The sequence below is a fragment of the Bidens hawaiensis genome, unplaced genomic scaffold (genome assembly GCF_021521415.1).
Source record: "Bidens hawaiensis isolate Kalapana, Puna unplaced genomic scaffold, B.hawaiensis_p1.1 tig00040272_1, whole genome shotgun sequence".
Lineage (NCBI taxonomy): Eukaryota > Viridiplantae > Streptophyta > Magnoliopsida > Asterales > Asteraceae > Bidens > Bidens hawaiensis.
In genome coordinates, this window is record NW_027497118.1 from 147,480 (window position 1) to 153,636 (window position 6,157).

Here is a 6,157-nt window from a genome sequence, read left to right on the forward strand (position 1 = left end):
GTTGAGTGTGATACTGAGATTGATCGATGTGTATAATGAATAGAGAATAACAGGTATAGAGGCATGAAGTGAATAGAGAAATATAGATATAACGAATTTAGATTGACTACCGCGCGCAATGATTTTTTTTAACAACCAAGGTTGATGTGTCAGATAGTTCATCTAGGTTGGGTGATATGCGAACCTAGTAAGCACAATGAAATATGGGTATGTGATCTTCAAAGCTCAATGGATAATTATGTGCATGTGAGCTTTCTAATTCACAAAGAAATTATAAAGTGTATGTGGGTTTGAAGCTATGTTTTAGAATGTTGAGAAGAAAATATTGAATAGGTAATGTAACAAATTATTGACAAACCCGGTAAGACTTGTATTTACAACGGGGTGTGAAACCAAAGGTCTGGATCTACGTGGCAAACTAAGGACTTGGTTGTCACAAACCTTTTTGTTGTGGAACAAAGTCCATGGGCCAAAGTTTGTTCTAGCAAACCATGCGCCAAACATTCCCTGACACCTCGGGAATGAGAGCGCCTAAAAATTTTATGAGTATGGTACAAAATGGAAGAATATTCATCGTAAATAACGCCCAACCAATAACGGGTGGACAATACATAGTCAATTGTACAATATAGTACGACATGTCAACATCAAATGACCATCATACCCACCAACTACTCTTGGCACACGTCCAAGGAATCCGATTGGTGGACAGCCTGACAGGGCAGGTGGCCACGTTCTCTCTCTTTCCCCTCCAAGGGCTATAAATACTCAATTACCTCCAAGTGGTAAGGGATCTGAACTTTTACCCACTACTACTCTATAAAAGTATTACATAAACAATATCGATTCTCACGCTGGAGGGTAGTTACGAGAGAATCCCCCCAATTCCCTCGTAACAAGCTTATGGTGTTCTGTTTTGTAGGTGTACTATTCGTTTGCGCCAAGAAGATATATAACCCACCGTGGGAAATACCTAATCATCGCCCTTAGACTAAGCAATTAGACTAAGGAAGATTTCGTGTTTCTTCATTAGTGTAAACCATGTTATGTATCTAGACAAATTATGCTTTTAGACATTTTTTTTTGTCTTTGTAAAAAAACATAATAACTCTCATAAGCTAATTTCGAGTCTTATTTGGTCCTCTCATAAGCTAATTTAAAGTCTTCGGTTAGTTAATTATTGAATTAGTAGAAAGGAATGAGACTATCGGAGGCAAAGCTTGTCTAAGCCCCTAATGTATTTATTTATAAGTTGTGTAAAAACTCACTATAAAGTCTAAATCATATGAGGTTCAATGTGTGTATATTAGATCATGGGTTGTGTTAAGAACCATATAAAATCATATACACAATCAAAGACGACCAATAGACAAGTTTTATGAGGGTTTATAACGAGACTCTAGCTGCGAGTTCACATATTCGAAACAATAATATTTCTAACTTCGAGTGGTTCATTTACTTATAAACATACTCATAGTTATGGATTTAGGTATTGTTTTTAAATGATTGTATAAACTATGATGTTTAAAATAATATTTACAAATATTATGTTAATTATTAACCATTTGTGATTGATAATTGGAATGTTATCCTTGTAAAATGTAAAGTATTGTGTGAAATTTGTAACTTGTGTGTAAACACCATATAAACATCAAGGAAAATTGGTTTATATCGATCCCAAATATCGTCTTTTGGTCACTGCCGGTCCTAACTAACGAATTGGCTGCTGACGGTCCCAAGTTTTAACGTATTGGTTCATAACGGTCCGTGACTAACAGAATTCTAACGTCGTTAGTTTCAGGTCGCCGGAAAAAACGTTTTTGGCCCGAAAACACACATTTTTTTCCCGAAAACTAAACAATTTTGTCCCAAGCATCATGGTAACTTTGTATCGTACCTTTAGAAACTTTTTTCTAGTAAAATCCCAAATTATTGAGGTCGTTGGAACCTTAGAACCATCCCAAATTATTGAGGTCGATGGTGTTTAAGTGATGGTGGTTGGTTGGCGGTGAGTCAATTGGTGGTGGTGGCAGTGTTCTGGTGGTGTTTTTCGACAAAAAAATTGACTTTCCCGGCCAAAAACGTTTTTCCGGCGACCTAAAACTAACGACGTTAGGATTCTGTTAGTCGCAGACCGTTATGAACCAATACGTTAAAACTTGGGACCGTCAGCAGCCAATTCGTTAGTTGGGACCGACAATGACCAAAAGGCAATAGATTGGACTAATAAAAACCAATTTTCCAAACATCAATACATCATTGTTAGCTAAAACAAGGTCGTTTGTGTCAACAATACTTATTCACTAAGAAGTGAGCAGTGTTGTTGGGTGAGCCAAGCCGGTCGAGCCTATACAACAATTGAAATCAAGTTGGCTTGATTTACAAATTATAATCTTCAATATGAGGTGGATGCCGATGCTCAGCTCCTAACCGACTCACAATCAACTCAAGCGAGCTTGTGGCTCGATGACTAGGCCCATTTTTATGACACATAATATTTTTGTATTTTCTCTTTTTAAATACCAAGTTAAATTAGCTCGTAGTACAAGCAAAAGTTATTGTTGACACAAACGAGCCACAAGCTCGCTCGATTAACTTGGTATTTAAAAAGGGAAAATACAAGACTCGACTACGCATATACAAGCAAAAGTTAAGAACTTAATTTTAATCGAGCCAACTACCATAATTCGGCTCAAACTAAGATAGAAATATTGTACGAGCCAAATTAGCTCGTAGTATTAAACGTAGTTGAGTCTTAACGAGTCAATTACAATCATGTTTCAAGTCATGAATTCATTTCCCAACCATGAAGGCGAGCTTCGAACGTCCTTAGACTAACCCCTATAGACGAGGGTTGTACTTGTATAAGGTGAAACTAAATTTGCTTAACTTAGATTTATAATTCTAGAGTCAGGTTAACGTATAATAATCCTTAACATACCTTAACGTACACAAATCACGCTCAAGGCAAAAACAAAACGCTCAAAGACAAAATACAAAAACGCTCAAGAAAATCATAATACGCTCAAAACAGGTTTCGTGAAGAAAAGTAAAAAATTGATCGATTAACGATTCAAATCTGTTTTTCGGTGAATCGATGATTAATTGGGTATATTGATGATTCCGAGATGTTGGGACGTGATTTCAAGGATCAATTTCGTAAATATAAGTATTTTTGTACGTTTTAGCAAGCCAGAGGCTGTGATTTTTTTAAGTAGGGTTCAACGTGTCGTACACGGAACTTCTTCAGCTCCTAGGTCACAAAGCTTCGTTTTTAGTAGGTTTGGCTTTGCTATTCAAAAGGGGGTTGCGGCGCAGTTTGTTGCCCGTTTGTCTGTCACTTTATTGTAAGGAATATTGGATTTTAATAATCCCTATTAAATGGTATTAGCCAATAATAATCCCTATTCATTTTATCGCCACTGGCGGTCCCAAATTCAAAAAAAGTTGGCCTCCAATGGTCCCCCCGTTAAATATGACTTAACGGCGTTGTACTTTTTTCTGAATTTCAAACCAATGTTTTAGGGCTTTTGATCGTTAGGAGAATACGAGTCGATTGATATAAAACTTAGCTCCAAACAATGATCTAAACGACTTGATTTTGGTTAATTGTAAGTTCAAGCACCCGAATTGAAGTATTGCTTCGTGATTTTGAAGCACTGTTTCAAACTAAGTTTTACACCAATGGACTCGTATCCTCCTAACGATCAAAAGCCCTAAAACATTGGTTTGAAATTCAGAAAAAACTATAACGCCTTTAAGTCATATTTAACGAGGGACCATTGAGGGCCAACTATTTTGAATTTGGGACCGCCTGTGGGAATAAAATGAATATGGATTATTATCGGCCAATACTATTCAATAGGGATTATTAAAATCCAATATTCCTTATTGTAATCGCTTTATAGTAACTGAATGTTAATCACAAAAAAAATTGATTATTAATGTGTAAAAAAAATAAAAAATATTTATCTATAATTCTATAAGTTAGTTAATTTAGTTAAAAATGTGAAGATCATATAACAAAATTTGTTTTAGCAAGGCTTAACAAAACTTAAATAATAATAATAATAATAATACCAGATTACATTTAACAAATGCGACACCCCTATTTTTGGAATGAATGAATGAATGACATTCTTTGAAACACAACCAAGAAAAACATGCAACCAAATTTCCACTATAAATACATGCAACAATGGCCATAATTCTTTGTCATCGTCCTTCATTTATACGTGCCTTAATCTTTCTTTTCTCCCGGTGGTTCAGAAGAGACATGCGTGACGCCTGATCAACAAATTAACAACAAACAAGGCGCGTGTTACGTTCATTGTTCTCTCTGAATCCTCATCCACATCATCATCACTCTCAACACCTTCTTGATCTTGAACTAACACCATCATGGATCCTAACCCGAGCCCAAGGAAAATGCGCATACTTTCGTATGTCATGACCAAGATTCCCAGCTTCAAAAGAAGGTAATTACAAGAGCTTGAGAACGATACACTAGCCCGTCCTTAAGCGTTACCAGAAACGTATACAGAGTTATCTGAACGTGAATCGTATACAGAGTTAGCCGAACGTGTGTCACATTTAACCGACGATGACATCTTGGCGAATATTCGTGCAGTTGTGGTAGAGGTTAAACAAATACGGTCCGTTATTAAGTCTCTTGGAGACCGTCCGGATCCTGAAACCGTGGATCTGGCTAGATCACGGTTTTCAGAAGCCCAGTCATCGTTTTCCAACGAGACTGTCTCTGTCTCGTTGGAAAACGATGCAGAGACAGAAAAAAGGAAAACATTGGCAAACAGAGAGAAACAAATGTATAAAGCTTTGATCTCATTAGATGAAATGCACGAAACGTATAGCGGATTGCTGGTTGTCGCCGAGAGGCGGCTTCATAAGCTCTATAACACGGCTAAGTCCGCTGGGAAATTATCCGATAATAAGAAAGTGTCTTCTGTGCTTCCGAGTATTGCGGAAGAGGTTAAAGAGGAGATGGCCGATATCCTTGAGGACGCGTTGATGAACGGTGTTGAGCGGATTGCTCTGTCTCATCGTCGGCTACCGTTTGTTCCTTCGGCGTTCGGGACGCTTCATACATTGGTTTCTCTTGACCTCTCTTCCAATAAACTTACGGTAGCTATATTATAAAAAACTATCTAGTAACAGGTCAGTGTATAATTATAATTATTATTATTGTTATTAGTAGTAGCAGCAGCAGCAGTTTTGAATCATTGACATCCTACATTATTGTTGTAGGCTACCGGATGCCATTGGCTCGTTGCAACGATTGCAGATATTAAATGTGTCCAAGAACAAACTCACGTCGTTGCCGAATGGCATTTGTAAATGTAGATCATTAATAGAATTGGATGCGGGTTTTAATCAGATAAAATATCTTCCTTCCAACATCGGGTACGGGCTAGTGAATCTAAAGAAGCTTTCGATGCCTTTAAACAAGTTGCGGTCTCTTCCTAGCTCCATTGGCGAAATGACATATCTCCAAATCCTTGACATGCACTTCAACTCGCTCAGAGGCTTGCCACCATCAATCGGGATGCTTAAAAGGCTCGAGATTCTTAACGTGGGAAGTAACTTCAACGACCTAACAGAGCTCCCTGAGACAATCGGGAGTATGACCAGTCTCAGGGAGCTCGATATCTGCAACAATCAGATTCAGCAGCTGCCTATCACATATGGGCGGCTGATGAATCTGAGGAGACTGTTGGTGGACCATAACCCGTTGATGGTCCCACCACCAGCAGTTGTGGCAGAAGGAGTTGAAGCGGTGAAAGTGTATATGAGCAAGAGGTTATATGATTGGATCGTAGAAGAAGAGAGAAGGGTGATGTGGGAAAGGGAAGAACAACTGGCGCAAGCGGGTTGGTTTACGTCTATATTTTTCGGGCCATAAGGGCGTGACTAATCCATACCTTAATCATCGACTTTGACCATGGTTATAAACATACAACGATAGTAGCTTGAATTGGGACTCTAATTGTTAATTTTATAATGTGTGTTTTCTCAAACCAAACCTGAAAACATGTATGTAAAGTTTTACATGTAGCATGATAAATTTTATTCCATGTATTAAGGTCGATGATTTGTTAAAATAAAATGGGCTTCTTTATTTTTGGTGTGTTTGATGAAC

The 6,157-nt window shown here is 37.7% G+C and overlaps 1 pseudogene; it reads left to right on the forward strand.

Moving 5' to 3' along the window:
* Positions 1–4,384: 4,384 nt before the first annotated feature.
* LOC143592021 (plant intracellular Ras-group-related LRR protein 1-like) lies at positions 4,385–5,920 on the forward strand (annotated as a pseudogene).
* Positions 5,921–6,157: the final 237 nt, after the last annotated feature.